Source organism: Glossina fuscipes, unplaced genomic scaffold (assembly GCF_014805625.2).
Source record: "Glossina fuscipes isolate IAEA_lab_2018 unplaced genomic scaffold, Yale_Gfus_2 1, whole genome shotgun sequence".
NCBI classification, from domain to species: Eukaryota; Metazoa; Arthropoda; class Insecta; order Diptera; family Glossinidae; genus Glossina; species Glossina fuscipes.
The window spans coordinates 19,866,253-19,885,203 of NW_023998415.1; the positions used below are offsets into that span (position 1 = coordinate 19,866,253).

At 32.8% G+C, this 18,951-nt stretch overlaps 1 protein-coding gene across 6 annotated transcripts in view; it reads right to left on the reverse strand.

The window, feature by feature from the left end:
- Positions 1-18,951, reverse strand: part of LOC119645193 (RNA-binding protein Musashi homolog Rbp6) — a 446,186-nt gene that overhangs the window by 360,646 nt on the left and 66,589 nt on the right. The gene's annotated exons all lie outside the window — the stretch shown is intronic.

Below are 18,951 nucleotides of genomic sequence, written 5' to 3' on the forward strand. Positions count from 1 at the left end.
ACATGCATCTGTGCGTGCTATACGTAAACGTATATATAATATTTTTAAGAGTTAATGCCGAGCGTTGTGAAAAGAAGCGAGAGAGCTAAAGATTACCAATCAGACTAAACAACCTAACAAAAGTTGTGGCTAAAATTGCTGATACAATGGTTGCCAACAACATGTTCATTTACATGTATATATGTACGATAAACTCTGCCCCTAAGCAAGCATTAATGTGTGTATGTGTGTCTGCGTTTGCATGTATAATCATGGAAAAACACTCTTGGTACAATTCCAAAGACTACAGCTATAAATGTATGCATCCGCATGTGTATGTGTGTGTGTGTGACTATACGTGTATATGTTTGAGTATGTGTTTGTTTGTTTGTTTGTTTGTTTGTTTGTTTGTTTGTTTGTGTGTTTGAATGCACGTTGGTTGCTGATGTTGCTGCTTTTATGTGAACCTTATCCCCAACCAACTATGACCGCAAAATGATTCATTATCATATGTTAGTGGCACTTTCATACGATAATGCTACCCTAAAAGCACACACACACACACACACAAACCCTAGCATAAATGTACATGTACACGTGAGTGCAGACGTACAAACATACACTCTAATACAAAAACCAAAGCGTTGCCAATTGCATCATATAACAGCGATTAGATAGCTTTTACGATTATTACTGCTCCATAGAGGCTTTAAGAAGAGTTAGACGGAATAGTGATAGTGCGATAGATAGAACGAGAAGAAGAGAGAACGGAATAAATGTCGGCATGTGTTTATTTATGTGTGTCTGTGTGATTTTTTTTCATGCATATGAAAATGAAAATTCATATAATGTATTTTTCATTTTCTCTCACTTTCTCTCTCTCTCTCTCTCTCTCTCTCGCCATTCCGCCATATGGTTTTTCCGGTTTCTCTGTTTGTTTGTAAATTGCAAGCAACCGAAATATATGCATGCAAACATGCTTATGTTCATACATTATTATAATTATTATTAGATTGACGCAATGCAGGTTTTTTTTTAAGAAAATTTTTGCCTTTTCCACTAAATGATGAGTTGGTTATCGTCAGCATTTTTGTTAGCACTCAAGTTAGATTAAATTTAAGGCATCAGTCAATGCGAAGAAACCATCATTACATCGAAAAAGGTTAAGTGTAGAAAGGGACAATAAATAACTTTTCCTCAGGAAACAATAACTTCTGATTTAAGTAACTTCTTTTTTTTTTTTTTTTTTTTTTTTTTTTTTTTTTTTTTTTTTTTTTTTGTTACCCATATCAAGCTTGAATTGCCTTTCCAAAGCCTTGACGGTTGTAGATTAAGTCACTGACAGTAGGAATTTAGCATTCGAATATAATTTTTCCAAAGAGTTTTCAATGCAAACAATGCCATTGAAAAAAGTTAAAAGTGAAAAGCAAAATTTTTTACGCTCCAGTACGCAGCAGAGTACTTTAATTACCCTTAAAAAGAAGAAGAAGAAGAAGAAGAAGAACAGGAATGAGCAAAAAAACTTTTAATATGCAAGACTTGTTACCGAACAATAACTCACTCTGACCAACCAACTAACTAAGCAACCATCTTCGACTCGACTTGGACTTGGATAATTGTCTAAAACAACGTTGAAACCGGGCTACAGTCGTAAAGTAGTTGCAGGAGCAGCAGGAGCACAATTCGCTTCGTTTTGTTCATTCAAGCATTTTTGCATAGTTTTCGAAATCAAAGTCTAGTAAAATTTTAAGTTAACTTTTTGTCTTACCTCCTCCTCCTCCTTCTCCTCCTCATTCCATACTATTACATTTTAAAATATAATAATTCTCTCTCTCATTCTCTCTTGCGGTCGCTTTTGCCTTCTACGTCGCTTTCGCTCGCTCTCTTGACAAATATTCCATTAACAATCATTCATTTGCTTATTCATTTATTCATGCAATCTTCCAGTCATACATTCATTCATTCATTCAACGTGGTAATGCAACTCAAGTGTATCCACAAGTTATGCGGACGACTTATCAACTGACACATACACATGCATGCCCGCATATATTTACACATACACATGCATACTTTTCGCAAACACTCTACTGCTCTACTGCTCCTTTTCACAATTTATTAAGAGTTTTTGGCTGACTGCGTGTTCAGGGGAAAATATTTCTCGAAAAATATTATTTTTTTTCTAAGTAAGTATGCGTATAATGCGACGGCAAAAAAATAAAAAAGCCATTATAGGTCGTCTTTCGTACAATAGTGTAAACGGTAAGAACCTAAGAAACCTTACACACATAATGCTTTGTAAATATACTATTTTTTTAAAGTATTTTTTTTTTTTTTTTTTTTTTTGAATATTTAACTGTCAGCTACTTACCAGAAAACAATAACGGTAATAATAAAATGTATAAAAAGCAATGTTAAAATGAAAATAAATTTGTCTTCGAGTAAATCGAACGAAAACGTAAACGGAAAATCATTCACTCAATGTATCGAGCCCATATGCACGGATATATATATTGATTAACAATCTCATAAAATTTGAGAGCGCCTAGTAATCGCACAAACTAAACATCGTATATACATATATACTCCGCCTTGTTTGATCAAGTGAATGTGAACTAGGAAGTAAAATATTAAATCTAGGATTAAAAACACGAAAAAATTCCAAACTAGCGCTTAGCCTTTCATTAAACATTTTAAATATATATGTGGTCCGAAATTTGCTGTTGTTGTTTTTTTTTTTAACAATATTCGTTTGTCCTGCTATATACAGATTCATTCCTTTCACTGTCACCGTCACCGTCACCGTCAACGTCATAGTCATCGTCATCCCCATGCTCGTTATTATCGTCAACGGTTTATAGGAATAAGTAGATATGTCTGCCGCATTTATATATTTTCTGAATACCTCGCTATCGCTACGTGACGCCTAAGCTAACATGAATGCGTGCATTTACGTACATAGACAGAGGCCCACAATTTGTAAGCCATTACATCAATTTCAGAGCACGCCATTTAACTCACTTTCGCTTTAAGTTCACTAAACTGATAATTGTTATGCATGGAGAGCAACTGTTAGCGAATTTTGATTATATAATGTGATATGTTTCTATATCTATGCAAACGTGGGCACGAATTGCGTGGAAAACGAAACAAACAAAAAGTAGGATTGATTCAGATTTAGCTAATTTTTGATTAAAGTTACAGAGAGTTTAGTGTATTAGTATGCGCTTTTATTCGTGTGCGCATTTAGTAAGTAAATGGAATTTTCAAACAATTTGAAATCAATGGTTTAATTAAATTGTTAATTACTGATAGCTGATGATTGATTTAAAAGTGACCCATCTATAACATGGATATGTACGTACTTGTATGCTTTAAACGATTGGAATGTACACGTAATGTATGTTCTCGCAATGGAAATAATTTAACATTGCGAAGAAGAAAAAACAAGTGAATGTTTCTGGTCAAGTTTAAGGAATTTAATTAAATGTAAGTAAAAAATAGTTTGATCTCTATAAAATGTCGGATTTCTCAAATCGTAACAATGCCTTAATATATCTATATATACATATATATTTGTTCATATTTATTTCTAATATGATAAATGACTTTTGTCAAATTATATGAAGCCCACACACGCTCTATCATGATTTTATGCAATCGTTACATTCAATGTGTTCGGATTGAAAATTCTCTCGACTCAGGATCGTTGTAAACGGATTGACAAAAATGCTTACAAACATAATTCTGCCGTCAATACATAAAAACAGTTAAAAATATCCAAATAGTTAAAAATAGACGATGCTTAATTGGTATTTTGAATGATCGAATGAATCACAGAGTTGCATTAGATATTCTAATGTCTTGTTATGAAAATTGCATGTTTAACAGACTTGCTTGTGAACTACCTAGCTCTATAAGAGACAGACTTTCGTAGAATGTGTGAGAAAGTGCTAAAAGCAAATAAATATATGCTGTGCTATATCTGACCTTATCATGGAGCGTGTTATATGGCTGGCTATTAAGGCAATTCATCCGAAAATTGACCGGCGAAAAGAATTGACATAAACGTCAGACCAATAATATGATATTTGTAACTTGTTTTCCATAGGTTTATAAGGAAAGCATTCGATGAAGAAAATGAATATTGCATAGTGACATTCGAAGAAAGTAGTCGAGTGGAATAGAGTGAAATATTTTCGAGAGTTAAGATTCATTTCTCCGTAAAAATGCTCCTTTTACATTTTGTAAATGCTTTTTTCTATAGACAATTTTCTAAATATCTGAATAAAGTCTACATTTATGTCTAATCTGTTAAGTCTAACGATATCACGTAAAAAAGGCGAGAACCGGAAACTCCGTACCTTCCAAAATGCCACCTTATTCCGTATGGCCAAACAATACTGATGCATATTTAATCAATATTTTGATCGCAGCCCGATTTAATGGACAGGGAAGGCGTTCCATTCCACGTTAAACCAAACATTGTTCTATCAATCCTAAAAAAATTATTATTGCGATTTAAGTGCGATGTTCGACTGCACACACCGTGCAGCTTTAAACTATCTATTACTCGTTTTGAAATCTACAGATCATCAATTTGAATAGTAAAACACAGTACAGATTCTTCCCCATCCCCAAAAGTCTCCATTAAGGCGGTATAATTGAAATCGTAAAGAACTAAACCTAAAGAACCAAAGAGAATGAGACATATTTTGTTTATTTTTCTAGCTTTCATTCTCGGAAATGTTTTCGTAACTTTCGCTACGCAGCAGTTCTTACATTCAACGGAATATCCTCGGCTTTGATTGGACGTTGATAACACTGACGAAGTATATGTACTATTGACAAATGGCAATTGTAGCTTTCCATTCGCTCGTCGCTTTGTTTTTGATTAAGTCTTTTAAAGAGGCGCAATTTTAAATAGAGGGTTAAAGTAGGTTTACTTAATCCAAATTTGCTTAGCAAATCTCAGGTGAATTTGATGCCATCCGCAATAGATAAGAAATTGCAAGTTGGTCCATAAGTAACTTTCGATCTGTAGGAGAACTTTTTGGGGATATTTATCAAGAACCGAAAAATGTCTTTTTGTATACATTCACACAAACAAGCACATCGCATTAACTACTGCAAACATTGGCATGAAATTTGATAATTTGCGTTCATAAAGTCCAAGCAATTCAAGTGGAAAGCTTTTACTGCCCTTCCATCACAGTAGTGTGATGAAAACGTATCCTAAACAACGCATAAATGTTTAAAGCGCTTGTAGCAGATTGTAATGTAACGAATTTTGCTCTGCATATACAGGAATTTCCTAATCTTACTCTTTCAATTATTGGTCTCTGGTAAAAGATGTACATTACATGGTGTTGTCGGCGAAGTAGTAAAATTGACAAACTTTAGCTGGCTTTAGGGCTAACTATAATTAGTGCCGATGCTAAAAGTTCTTATCAAATCGTTTCCCTTGCAATACCTTGCAGTATAATAGCAATCCCTGATCTGACTATATGCAGGCAACAACAATTTTTCCTCACTCCGCTCATCCACATTTTTACACATTCTAATCATAGATTACACTAAACACTTTCGTCGCTTACTAACAATCAATTTAGAATCGTTTGAATTTCTTAATTTCAATATAAATGTTCGCAGACAGAAAATTCTATAAATTATTTTTGTCATTTTTGTATTAAAATCAACGATCGTTACGACGCGTAACGATAAATGCGATCTTTTTCCTCACTATGAGATTTTCACAGATTGCAAAAATTTAATATGATCTTCACTAATACGCCTGAGCAGCCGAACCAAGTCAGTTTTCGCACGGTTAAATCTCAAGTGCGATAGAGTTTTCTTTGGTCGGACTTGAAAAAAAAAAAATAGTAAGTGAGCAAAAAGCTTGACATTAGTATTTATTATTAGATGGAAATGTTTTCAAATTTTTTAAAAACTATTTTAAAAGGCGATCATGAGAACTAAAGTTGTTCCCGTTGGTTGGATAAAAGATCAATTTAGTTTATACCATACTATGAAAAACAGAGTAATTGAAAACCATTTACTACCATTTACGACTTACTCCATCAGTCTATCTCTCTCTATTTCTCTCTCTCTTAATTTGATGTTAATATAATAACAATTCGTGTAGATGTCATCTAATAGTTTCCTAATTTTTATTTTTATATGTTATATGCACTGAACTCTTGCGCCCTGCATATGCCACCGCATCATTACTAAAGTAAAACGATTAAGGTTAGAGATAAAAATTTGAAAGAAAAACTAACCTGCAAATAGTCTCATTAAAAGATACATTCTATAAGGATCGTACCGCATTGTCTAATACGATTAAATAATAATAATGTCAGGTCACATTACATAGATATTAAAGCAAGACGCTTTCCAAATATATATATAAATGAAATTTCATGTTTAAAACTTTATGACAGACCTACAGAACTTTCTATATGCAAGTAATCAAAACAATCCTTCACCTCTTGTCTTACTTTGTATGCATGGATGTATGCATGCATCCATGCCTGCACGTTAACAGAAGACAAAATGATTTTCTATACCTTATATAGGTAGTAGAATGTGAATATGTGTGCAAGCTGTATCATTAAACTGTTCGATTTTGATATGAATGTGCAAACCAAAGCTATAACAATAACAATAGCAATAGCCGAAGTAATGTCTATGCAATTAGATGCGCTTGCGTTTTGATTATTGACAATTTTATAAGTCATAACCAGACAATCAACTTAACTAGCTAGCAATCCTATTTTCTACCATTATTTCTCTTTCACTTATACGCATGCATAAGATTTTCTAAAATTGATGGCAATCATCGTAACATTATAGAATATGTCATTAAGGTAATTGTTATAAAGTGATCATCATTTCAGTTATTGTTAACAATTTTCTTTGCGCTTTGAAGCTACGTGCACTAAACAAACTTACTTAACCGCTTGATAAAATTTATTCGCTTCTATTCAGCGGCAATATTCAACATTTTATTCAAGAATAAAATGAAATTGGTTTAGCATTATGTTCTTTGATTATATAATTTTATCATCATTCAAAGAATATAAAAAATTAAAAAATAAATTATTTTTATATATAGTAAGTAGTTGCCTTATGTAAATAATATATAATAATAAGATGAGAATAGTGAAATAAGTAGAAGCCCCTCTTAAGTGCTAGCTCGTCACATTATCCAAGGCAAACAATTAACATAAGCAAATTTATGTTATTTCCTTTGATATATATATATATATATATATATATATATATACTTTTTTATGACAATAATAGCAATAATAATGCGTTCAGTATTCCTTAATAGGCAGCAAGTGTCGCCGACAAAATCCGCTTTTCTCTACTATCTCAACTACCCCAAATCGATTAGGTTTAGGGTGATGGTCAAATTTTTGTAGTTTCTCAAAACGAAGTATCAAATAGTTCTTAAGGACTAAATAGTAGAATTCTCCTATTACGTATGATTAAATGTGAACAAACACTTTTATATATTTCTCTTCATTCGATTTTTTAAATCATATTCTATATGTGCCATATTCCAAAAAGTGTAGAACCGATTTAATTTTTTCATTTTAAAAATTTATTATTCCAAATCTATTTCGTCGCCTTCGAAGTAATCGCCAAGATTTGGCTTAGCGATAATCGAAGAACATCCTTAATAGCGCCTTAATTTTTGAACGACTTTGGCGCGTTTTTTTTTTCGGTCTTTGGTCACCTTTTGCATGATATCCGCTCAACTGAGAAGTTGTTTGCTGGTCGTATGCGTAGATCCAAGTCCCATCTCTTCTCTTCGCGTAATAAAACATTTCATGAACGATTGATAATCAGAAATCATCTCTTCACACATATTGTAAAAATTGGAAAAAATACTTTATGGGTCGTGCAAAACCCACTGCTCGTGAAACACTAATGAAGTTGACGATGAGACATTTGGCACACAGCTGCACTGTTTAGCACAGTGCTACCAAATTAGAAAAAAAATATTTTTGATATTCGATATACTCATGTTCGTAATTTTGGATAACAGTATTACACTATTACGTTATATTATAGATAATAGGTGTAGGGGTTTTAGGTTAAGCCTTATTGTTTATATATAGTTTTAAGGGATGTAGTCATTTGTTATTAAAACAAATAAATAAATGCGCGTACCTGTAATAGCTTGCATCTGAATTCTGAGCGCTTCAACGGATCTTATAACTTGCCTCCATAAAAATGCAACATTTTCTTAAAGGAATTTTTTCTATAGACAACATTTTGTTCATGTTCTGTCATGCGAGATTTTCAAATATATAAAACGCTGATGGACAGTTGGATAAGGCACATATTTCGTAAGCGTTACGATATCATTATCGATAAAACCTCAATCAGTTAATGGCGCATATATATGTGCACATATATAAAAACAAGAACAATAATAATTCGTATGTAATAAATGTCATTATAATTATCATAACATATCATTCATTCAATAAGAAACTGTCACGTTCAATCGTGCGTAACATGCACACACAATGCACGTGCATATGCACTTAAAATTATATAAGACAAACCTTTGAGACGACTTTTGGATACCCATCATCTAAAGCAAACGTCCTGACTGTACCTACAGCATCCATTTAAAGTCGTCGCAATCTTCTTCATATTGCGTATGCACGCGCTTATGAACGCACTCACTTTGCGTCTTAAAACTGAAGCAATTAACAGCGTTCAAGCAACGTTAGCATTTTCTAACTCAACGGTAAGTACTTTGAGAATTCATATTAAATCAGTTTAACGATTTACGCTAATTAACCCTATGGGTATGTTTAAAGAGAATTGTTACAAGTAATATAAGCGTATTAATATGCCTTTAGTCTTTGGGAAACAGTTATTAAAATTGTTGCTTTTGTCAAGTACAAGCTAGATAGTATTGGTTGGCCAAACTCCAAGACCAGATGTGTTATACTTTTATTTGATTTTGATTGCATTGTTGCTATCGTTGGGTTTTTTCCTTACATTTTGCGTACAACATAGCTAACGAATCAATAAACACACAATTATGTGCATATAAGGATATTTTCATATATATTAAGTGGGCGTTGATGTTGTTTTCGATACTGTTTCTGCATTAGCAGATGCTTATGTTAAAACATTTTATACTTAAGTCCCTTTAGTTTTTATGTTATATGCATTTCTTGTTTTTTTTTTTTTATTTATTTATTTATTTTTTTTTTTTTTTTTTGCCATTTTATTATAACGAGCTTTTGAAAGTTCTTTTATTGGTTTTAATGCGTTTGATCTTATTTATGCCTAGGAAAATGTAACAACTGCGGCGACAGCCAGTCTACGTCCACCACCATCGCCATCATAAACACCAATAATAATAATTTCTTGAAAATGTTAATGTTTGCGTTGGCCGTCTCTTGTGTGCACTTTCCATTCGTGCAATTCAATTTCCTGCTTTTCTTTGATTTGGTTTGGTTTTTTTCTATATTTTTTTTTTTTCTATTTTTTTCTATATTTTTTTTTTTTTTCTTTCTTTTTAAATAACTTTTTTTTTGCTTGTTTTTTTATTTTTTTTATTTTTTTATTTTTCCTAACGTTTATTACAACATTGTTTGTCGCCGCTTACCGAGCCAGCTTGAAGTTTATATGTATTTCATAAGAAACCTTCCACTTCATGACTACGACGACCTGTGCGAAGTTTATGCGTTTCAACCATTATGACCGAGAAGTTTAGTTTACTGTGTATGCGGTATATTGCCATTTGTCTTTCTCACTTGCATTTTGTTGGTACCTTATCGTCCGTCCGTTTGGGGGTATACTTTATACTTTCATTTTTATGAAGTTCCTCTTACAAAAATGCACATTTAACATTTCAACCATTAAAACCATCTGTTTGCCTTGGGATATTTTTATTAGATGTACTCTTCAAAATGTTTACTCAACGGTATTTAATTGCTTTTAACGAATACTTATTATAAGCTTTAATCTGTATAATAACGGCAACAACAGCAGCAGCGCGGCAACAGTGATGTCAAGCAAAAAGTTACAAAAGATATTTAATGATATTCTGCGAGAGTAAAGATAACATAGTATTATATGATTTGAAGAAGACCTCGACTCCAGCTTTTTACAGTCAATAAAAATTCAACACTTTATTCTTTGCAAACAAAAGTTTAGATATAAAAGTGTACGCCGTTGAAGAACAATGCAGAAGAAGCAGAACACATTTCGCTTTAGCGAAGCAGCGAACGTGGCAAATCAAAAATTAATTAAGAAAACTTAGAATCCATGAATAATGTTATATAAGTTTATCTCTTTGTTACTACGGCTACTACTATCAAATCGCTCTATATAAACCCTTTATGAATTTAAACGTTTACAAAAAAAAAAAAAAAAAAAAAAAAAGAACAGATATAGAGGAAAATTTCTGCGGCCTAAATAATCATTTCAACTACTTCCTCTTTAGCTTTATAATCCAGCATTTTTTTCGAGGCTAGGGTAAATTAAAAGGGAAAACAAGAAGCAAACGAACATTTGAAAAACAATTGATCTGAGTGGAGAGGTTATCTCTGTTTCTGCTAAACATATTTCGGTAAACTGACCGTCAGTTCAGTTTCTATTATAAATATATTTTTCTTTTACGATCTTCAAGGATAATGGCAGCTAAGACTAGGCATGTATAAAATTTAATCGTCTCGAATTCGTCCCAAATAAATCAAAGATGTGAGTAATGGTTCTGGAAATTTATGCGTCAGCTAAAGATCATCAAAATAATGAGTCAGTGTTACGTTTAGCGACACTCTCTCTATATCCATCTGTCAGAATGACACAGTAGATCTTCAGATCAAAAAATAATTCGAACATTAGACGATTAAAATATTAATATATAAGATATTAATATATAAGATAATTAAAAGTAAGCAATTTTTCAATTTCCATTCCATTCCAGGAGATCAGCGTCGCTTAAGAATACCATAAACGATAGGAAAGATAATTTAAACGTAATCAGCTAAGCATTTTCAAACAAACATATATTTTGCACATTCTTGCAAAATGAACGTTTGACTTCCTATGTCCTGCAGTTAACTCAGTCACTGGTGTAGATTTATTTATATCACTTTATTTATATTTATTTTTAAGAGATCATCATCGCGACAATAGTGACGACGATAAAATTTATACAAATGAATTCCATTGAAATGACCACCAAATCCTTTTAAATAAAAGTTATTCCCTTTACGAATGTCATTTAAGATTTCATTTTTTCACTTTATTGCATACAGTTGCCGCTATCATCGTAGATTTCACAATTTTTTGCTTTACATTATCAAGAAAGTCAAGTGGTTGGTTGGCTGGTTAGCTGCCTTCATATGGATAGCAAAGGAAGATGAATGCTGCTGCATGGATTGTTAAATTTGTTGGTCATTATATTCATCATGTTTTTGCACTTTTTTTTTTCTTTTTTGATTTAACACCTGTAACTTTGCGTCTTATCTGAGACTGAGATAGAGAAAAAGAAAAAAAATAAATAAAAAAAGGAATAAAGCTATAGTAAGCTAAAGAAGGCAGTATATTAAACGTTTTTACTTGCATCAAGTTGTCAAAGTGACGTAAACCTGTTTCTCTTACAGCAAGGCTAACATGACACACACACACACACACACACACACACACACACTATCAGTACAATGATGATAACGATGATTTACACTGGAATAACTAACTGTAAAAAATAAAAAAAATAAAAAAATAATATATTTATGTGATATGCGTGCAAGCATACGTGCTTGCAAGGTCGGAGTGGGGGCGATAACGAGAACTAAAGCAAGGGTGAAGGCGAAAGTGAGAATATTGTATGAGAACAGACAAGGGTTGTGCAGTAGACAGGCTCCTGTGAATGATGCCCCGTTGGCACAACCAATTGAAATGCAAATTCTCTTGAATAAAAATTTCAAGACAAAAGCACACGCACGTATACTAACTTACATATTTATGCATGTAGATGCAGATGTAAAAACATAGTTACTAACATAAAAATCTCCAACGCAATTTCAACTTGAAAGTGTATTAAATTGTTTTCCAAATTGCCAACGACGCACAAGCATTACCGCTACTTGTCTTTGCCTCTGTATTAAAATAACACATTAGACAGTAGCAGCACACAGTACACAGTGCATAGTACACAGTACATAGCACATCAGAGCGTTTTAGATTATGTGCAAAGAGTAGGAGCAACTTTGGTTAGTTGCTTGGTTGACTGCGTTGCACACTTTGTGCCTCTCGATCCGTTTGAATATTATTAACATCGCCCCATAAGTATATTTTCCCAGCTATATACTGGAAATTGTTGCCTGAGCATAAAAAGGATTTTAACTTTTTGTGCACAAATCGTCCTTTTGTTCTCCATCTGCGTATGTCTGTGCATGTGCGTATTTTACATGTTTTTTTCTATACTTTATTTTTCTTATTTTTCTCGTTTCTCTCTTCACTTCACTATTCTATTTTGTATTTACAAACCTTTTCTGCTGACTTGATAAAATTTATAAATTTTTTTCTAACATCACCCACCAGTCACTTGCTTTGCCTTCAATTGTAAATGAAAACCGCAAAGCTTACCCAGCAGCATTATACACACATACAATGGAATAAATGTATATTATGTTAGTGGGCTGAATTTTTTTTCAACATTTTTCCTTTTTTTATAACTTTTCTTCATTTCTCTTTTTCTTTTTTTTTTTTTTTTTTCCTTGCAAAGACATTTTTATAGATTAATATATATATATATATATACATATTTATGTATATATATATATGTAAACACTCACACACAAAGACGCTCATCCATTGTGTATTGTACATCGATGTCATCTTCATCTTGATTTTGCATACCTTGCTAGATTTTTTTTATATAATGCATCCATGACAAAAATATATGCACGAAGATACATATACAAGTACAAATAACAAAATAGAAGCAATAATATATTTGACGACTCTGAACATTGTTAGTGTTATGTTCATATGCAGAAAGATCGATATTGCGTGCGTAGCAAGCAGGGTTCAAAATAAATATCAATAGGAGAAAAGGAAAGCATAAAAACGATGTAAAACTAATTTAAATTTAATAAAGAAAAATAAATATATGTTACGATGCTTGAAAAGAAACCCCCCAAGCTAATGATCCCTCGTTACTTTCCTACGTTTAAACGAATCCCACACCACTTAAAACGTAAGCTTATCTCTTTTAACACTATTGTTCATTTTACCGTTAACATTACTTGACGTAGTTACGTGTCCATGCTCCCGTTAAGGATTAACTTAGTCACAAATTTTACCGTTATCTTTCTTGTCATCGCAGCTTTTATAATTCATAAACGTTATTATTGAAAATTCAAATTATTCGAAATAAAATATTTTTTTCAATTGTTTGCAATTTTTTGCAACTATGGTACATTTATCAATTTAGATTTGATCCTCATTTATCCGTCTAAGCTGCACTAACTAGCCTTAACAGATCATATATAGTTGATATGAAAATCACTATAAATGTATTGCAAAAATTATTTTTATCTGATGTGACATGTCAGGCTCTTCGAATTAAATCAGAGGCTTTTGATCGGAAGAATAAAACACAAACCATCAATGTATAATATATATATGTTCATACTTATACAACTTGTAAATATCTATCTTCTGATTTTACCTAAAACTGACACAGTTACGGTCTTCTGTTCTTTAAATCAATGATCATAAGAGTCCTTTATACTATTAAAATTTTGTAGCTCTCTTTTCTTCATCTTTTCATACTATAGTGAGAGCTTTTCCTGTGCTGACGAAAATTCTTGAAATCTTATTACTATATATATATATAAAGAAATGCTATTCATCGTTGCAGTGAGTGATTTATGCAATCTTACTTAGGGTATTACCCGTAAAACGTGCTAAACTTTGCGTGCATGTGCTTGTTAACGCTTTAGACACTTTCATTTATTCATTGTTATCGGTGATTGTAAAAAACCACAATGACTAAGCATCGTGTCCTGTAAATCATATCATACTTTTATCCACTAGTTGTCCATTATACTAAGTATCAACCAAACAAGATGCGTTGCAGGCGTGCTCCTATTTTAAACGTTCACTTTCATTTCGGTATTATGTTAAATAAATAAAACGCAAATCTATATATAAATTCTATTTCCCGCATTTAAGGATAATGCAATAAGTAATTGGTTGACTACTTTCCGTAAAGGATATATAAAGCAATTTTTGTGTTCTTTTATTGATGTTTATCGAGGGATTATATAATATTTTTGTGCCTGCTACAGGTGATTCATTACATGTGTCAAAATTTCCTAACGCATGCAAATAGTTGCAGAGGACATATTTTGTAAGAGCAACCATTTTGAAAATATTTAGGCATGTCTCTCTAATGAAATCACGAGCAGAGCAGAGCAAAGCAGAGTCTCACATTGGAACAGTCCCCAAAGGAGATTACGCAGGAGCCGTCCAATTGATTTGATGATGTCTTCCCATAAAAGACATCATTTCACATTACGCGCCATTTTTGAAATGTTAGAATGCAATTTTGCCCGCGTTGCCGTTTAATAAGTCAAAACTAGAATACTTTTTCAGCTGCATTCGCTATACATTTTCTGGTTGAGCGTTGCAAATCCATAAGAAAAGTTCATAACTTTTCAAACAAACTTATTCTGAATGCTAAGACTTATTATATCCTGCACCACTTGCTGTACAAAGCTGTATTAAGTTTATGCGAACATATAGAAAGGCCAGAAGGATTTGAAGTGGACCCATCTTTTATTATATCAATCAATTCATAATCATTTTCTGAATCGATCTAAGTTTTTCTGCCCATCTTGCATTCTTGTCTTCAACTTATGCAATGTTTGAGATATTCTGATGAAATTTACTGCACTAACGGGTTTTTGGCCCCATGAACGAAGGTTGTTGAAATCCCCTTACCACGTCTACTACGTCTCATTTGGAATAGCCGGTATATGAATAATTGCAATAAGTAGGCCATGGCCCATTATAATTTATTTCATCGTTTTTCTTTGACAAGAGCAAATAGCTTGCCTAACACTACTAGAGCGATCTAAAAAAAGTGCATTTCTTTTCTATTTTTTGATATGGAAAGGAAGTGAGTAAAATAATAAAAATATTCTACGGATTTATGCATAGATTTTGTAATTAAAACGAAGGATATATTGAAAAATTTAATTTATAGATCTCTGGGACCCAAATTTGATTCTGAAAAACAAAAAAAAAAAGTGTGTATATATTTTGTCTACGTAAGGAATCGTGAAGATACTGAGGTTTGTATAATCCGCAAAAATTTGAGTAAAAAAATTCAATTTTTGTTCAGAACGAAGGCAATCGTTTGCTAATCAATATCTGAATTAGGCTCTGAAAAAAATAGACCGTTTCGAAAAATCGTGTTTGGCGAAAAACTCATTCAACAAATTTTTTATTATTTCTTTCCATTAGTCTACAATTTGAGAACCACGAAAACACTCTCGCATATTCAAATAATCTTAGTGATTTCGTCTCCTCGACGATTTTATGCTCACAAATCTCATGATCTGTACTTAATTTGTCGGTAAGTGACAAAGAAATCGGCAAAAAAAAATGTTTCATTCAATAGTGCAATACATAATCAATAATAAAAACCATCCGCCTGAGTGGTAGAGTAGGCAAAGAATCTCGCCTAACAACTACAATGGTCGTGGGTACAAAGCTCAAGTGCGGTAGAGTTTTCAATAAAGCCGATAGCCTTTAAATGCTTTAAGACTTAAGTCTTAGAATTTATTCTCTGGCTAAGTAGTTATATTATAATAGAAATAATAATCATAGTAATACCAAAAACATGAATATTGAACTCCTTAGCAGGCGCATTGGAAGCCTTCTAATCGCTCTCAGCCTCATGTCTACTCAGTTCTTGCCTAAGTATAAGTTACATTAAGCGTTTTTTTTTTTTTCGTAAGTACTTCTAAATGAACATAAATTCTTTGTAAAGCCATCTGTTAGCATATTAGAGGAGCTAGACATTAGTTAACAAAATTGTCGACAGGAACTCATTTGATGTGCTCGGAAAAAAGCTCGAAGAGGAACATTTGTCGCTGGTACTAAATGTCTTTCCAAATATTCTAGATGATTCATCTATTAAGCTAAAAGAAGAAGAAGAAACAACAATAGAAAAGTTTAGAAAATTTGTCTTTTAATTAACATATTTCTCTATCTCAAATATATAGAGCGTCGACCATGTTGTGATTCCGAAAGTAAACGTAAAAAGGGCACACTTCCGACTTCCGAGGATTTGGATAAAATTTTTCTTCAATATATTGCTTGAACCTTGCCATTATTTGTGGAATGCCACATCATTCAAACGATGACTTGTCTGCACATGGCTGGCAATAGTTTGATCATAATTTATTAGAAGGTCGTCCCAAAAGCATCCAGAGTTTAAGGATAGCTCCCTTATGCTCGATCTCTTGCATTACGTGAATTTACATTTCCAAACAATTTCTCGCGCCACAATGCCAAAACGGGGCGGGTTGTGCGGCTTGTGACACCGTCTTGTTGCAAGCACATATCGTTGACATCCCTATTTTCATGTTCAGGACAAAAAAAGTTGCTAATCCTGTGGCTGTACAGATCAGAATTGACGGTTTGCCCCACTCTCTCGCCAGTTTCAAATAAGTACGGGCCTATCACATCTCCAGACCAAATTTCACATCATATAGGGATCTTTTGCGAATGCGACAATTTCACTTGTTAACATATCCAACCCAGCGAAAAAGAAGCCTCACCACTGAAGAAAATTCGATTAGAAAGGTCGCTACTCAAAGCCTGCTCTTCGAGCATATCTGCCACGGATTGCATTTTCAGCCGGCTTCAATTCTTGCGTTGTGTTAATTTCGTAAGGACGGAGATGCAAATCCAAATACAAAATATGCTCTAACGTGCGATAGGACATGTACAAATGCTGTCCAAGCCATGTAATGGTTAAGTTTATATCTTCTTTGATACTTTCGCCAACAGCATCAACATTTTCGCTTAAGCGTGGGTTTCGATCCAGTTTGTTACGAATCTACTTACTTCAAATTCCTTCATACTTTTGCCTATAGTACCCTCCGAAGGATGATTATATCGACCGTAATTTGCTCGGCATGCAGGAAATATACCCACTACAAGGTCAATACTTTTGTTGTAGCACGCTCAGCGGTTGCTGAACCTGAACTTTAAAAGTGATGCTTTGACTACTACAGATCTTGCTGATGCCGTGGGCATTGCATTTGGATTAATACAAACGATCTACACACTATATCTACAAAAAAAATGATATCTGACTACGAGAATTGGATTAGCCCGATTTAGCACTATATGGTACTTCGGTGGAACCGTTTCGATTTTCCATTCATAAGATAAAAGGCGAATCGAAGGAAGCATTTTTATGCCGTTCTTTGAGGATTGAACAAAACGTTGATATAATTGCATTGTATCGGATAAGGCGGTACTTTGAAGGCGATACAATTGATTTGGGAGAATCGATAAAGATTTTTCGTTTTATAAACAAATTCACCTTAATTAACTAACTAACTAATTATATATAGACACGCACACCAATCTATACACACCAACACACACACAAACACATTATTATATACATATATCTATATTTTTTCATTTTATAAACAAATTCGCCTTTGACCATATATATATAAATATATATATGTATGTTGTACATGTGTATTTGCATAAGAAAAATGAAATTAGTTAACTTTAAAAAAATATATGTATAAAAATTGAAGGGAAACAAAAAGAAAATGTATTCAAATTTACGTTCGCAACATTTGCATAACATAAGACGCACACAAAGTATTAAAGTGCGACTGGAGCCAGTGACTGTAACAAATGTGAATGTTACCTTTCGATGCTTGAAACGGAATAAAACCAGCAAAACTAACGATAATGATAAGCAATGAGGAGCAAAGCTAGAGTATGAAAATAATCTCTTAAATACAATTTCATATACTTTGAATGGATTAATTAGCATACATGCATAACTAATGTACAGGGAAGAGAATAAAAACAGACACTTAAATGCAGACGCCGGTATACGGCGTCACACATATATACATATACATACACATGCACACGCATCCGCACCCGCACTCGCACCCCCACACTCATATGCATATGCACGTACACAGGCAAATACATTCGGCGACCTAAAAAAAAAGTCAACACTTGAATTTATCTCAATTTATGAAATGAATTCAACAAAAATATTCAGTTTTCATTTTTTCATTAACTTTTTTCTATATATTTTATTTTTGTTTTCATTTTAGGTGTAAAATTATGCACATATTTGTTGCTGTATTACGTATTTGTTTTTCAAACTTCTATTTGAATTTCTGGTCTCTGCTCGATCCAGTTGTTTATGCTGTTATTCAAAATCTCTTTAATTTAAGTAAACAAATTTGTATTGATTGAAACTTAAGTGCTGGCAATGAATACAAAAAAAAATAAATAAATAAATAAAAAATGTTAATTTTATAGAACAAAAATGCTGAATGGAAAAAAATAAATAAACATATGTGTAATATGTATATGTCGCTCCGTTGCCTCGCACTCACTGGTGACACTTTAAATGTTGAATGAAAAGATAAGCAACATTAACATTAATATTTCTTAAGAATACATAATAACCGTTAGTTTCATTCTCTATATTTAGAAAATGAACAAAAAAGCAAAGTATCATAGAATCTTCCTCCCCAACAGTCAGTCATAATGACAAAATGACAACTTGGCAGGGATCTCGAACAGGAAAGATATTGTCCTCCGCTCCCTTTAAAAACTCGATTTTGTCGAATACCTTGACACCATTTTCTTTATTATTTTTTTTTTCTTCTCCTACTGTTTGCCTGATTT